This window comes from Cebus imitator, unplaced genomic scaffold (genome assembly GCF_001604975.1).
Source record: "Cebus imitator isolate Cc_AM_T3 unplaced genomic scaffold, Cebus_imitator-1.0 Scaffold435, whole genome shotgun sequence".
Taxonomy (NCBI): Eukaryota; Metazoa; Chordata; class Mammalia; order Primates; family Cebidae; genus Cebus; species Cebus imitator.
Window position 1 is genome coordinate 50,669 of NW_016107750.1, and position 2,206 is coordinate 52,874.

Sequence of the window (2,206 nt, forward strand, 5' to 3'; positions counted from 1 at the left end):
GACACTGCGTGAGACAGCGACACCAGAAAGCCCCCTTGGGGGCGCTGCTCCCCACCCCGGGCTCTGGCCAGCCGGGAGCTTGGCTCACCTCTGGCTAGAGTGGGAAGAGGGTGCTGGCCACGGAGCCTCGGCATTTCCTTCCAACCCATCCAAACACAGAGGCAGCCTTGGGGGCGCCGAGCTGTGGGCTGAGCAGCCCACTGCACAGCCTGGTTGTTTTGGGGTCCTGGGCTGGGGCCACCATCCCCGGCGGCAGGACTCCCATAACCACGTGTGTTTATTCCTGTGTCCTACACCGTCCTCTCCTGCCCTCACCCCCAGCACAGGGGGATTCTGAGCAGTGCCTCGCATCTGAGGGACGTTGGTGACCTCGACATTGCCTTTAGACTACAGTTTGTGTTAGTTTCTTGCGTATCAGCTTTTCCAGAGTCATTTATGAGCAGAAAAAAAATGAAGTAAACTTTGCTAATATTAACCCTTCTGTAGCTCCTCAAGGGTCTGTGACCTGCATCACAAGGGGTGGGGGGACAGGAAAGGGCTGGGAAGACCCAGCATTTCTTTTTTCTTTTTCTTTTGTTTTTCTTTTTGAGACAGAGTCTCCCTCTGTCACCCAGGCTGGAGTGCAGTGGTGCGATCTCAGCTCACTGCAACCTCTGCCTCCCAGGTTCAAGCGATTCTCTTGCCTCAGTCTCTGGAATAGCTAGGATTATAAGCCTGCGCCACCACATCCAGTTTTTTTGTTTTTTTGGTTTTTTTTTTTTTGTACTTTTCATAGAGATGGGGTATCACCGTGTTGGCCAGGCTGGTCTCAAACTCCGGACCTCAGGTAATACACCCGCCTCGGCCTCCCATAGTGCTGAGATCACAGGCCCTAGCCACCGCGCATGGCCAACACTTTCAAAATAACCGTTGTAACAGGTTTTATATACTCCTGAATTCATAGGCAGTATCACCTACCTATGGGAAGAATGTAAAACATCAACACAGCGGTGGCTCATGCGTGTAATCCCAGCACTTTGCAAGGCAGGTGGGTAGATCACCTGAGGTCAGAAGTTCGAGACCACACTGGCCAACTTAGCGAAACCCCGCCTTTACCAAAAATACAAAAATTAGCCAGGCATGGTGGCCCGTGCCTGTAATCCCAGCTACTAGTGGAGCTGAGGCAGGGCAATCACTTGAACCTGAGAGACGGTGGTTGCAGTGAGCCGAGATTACACCACTTACACTCCAGCCTGAGTAAAAAAAAAAAAAAAAAACAAGGGAGGGAGGACTCCAGTGAAACCATGCAGGCAAACGCTGAGCGGGTCCCGGGACACACGTGGAGCGGGCGCGGGATCCTGGGAATCGCTGCCGGGCTCGGCCGTCTGGGTCGGCGGCACAACCAGCGAGCGGGACCCGAATTCCTTCTGCTGCGGAGCGCTGCTCTGGTGGAAATTCCGTTTGTTCCCACTGGGCCTGCCAGTCTGCAGTAGAGTCTGCAAGGGGCTTCTCCACTCCGGGAATGCCCCAGGACGTTGGGAGGGCCAGGACCCCACCCGCTTACCCCTCCACTTGCCCCCCCATCCCTGTCTTTGGGACCAAACGTCCAAACAAAGCTCCGAAATGCCCCGGGGACGTGGCCATCCCAGACTTAGAAAACTTGTTTATGACTCAATTGTGATGGCCTTTTAAAAAAGTCCTCGGGGCGCAGTGGCTCACACGTGTTATTCCAGCACTTTGGGAGCCCTGGCAGGCAGATCACCGTAAGTCAGGAGTTGGAGACCATGCTGGCCAACATGGAGAAACCCGTGTCTAACCAAAAATACAAAAATTAGCGGGGCATCGTGGCACAAGCCTGTAATCCCAGCTACTCGGGAGGCTGAGGCAGGAGACTCGTTTGAACCCGGGAGGCATTGTTGCAGTGAGCTGAGATCACACCCTTGCATTTCAGCTTGGGCGGCAGAGCAAGACTCCGTCTCAAAAAAAAATTTTTTCCTCCGCATCTGCCCTACAGTGCCCAGCTGATCCCACTGGCCAGCCCCTCCTCCTCCCTCGTCTGGCGCGTTCCTCCTGGCACCCCTAGAAGGGAGGAAAGGGTGAATATTCCCGTTTTATGGGTGAGGAAAAGAGGTCAGGGAAGGAGCCCAACGTGGTGGTGCAGGCCTGTAGTCCTAGCTACTCCAGAGGCTGAGGCAGGAGGATCCCTCTTACCCAGTTTCTGTCTTTT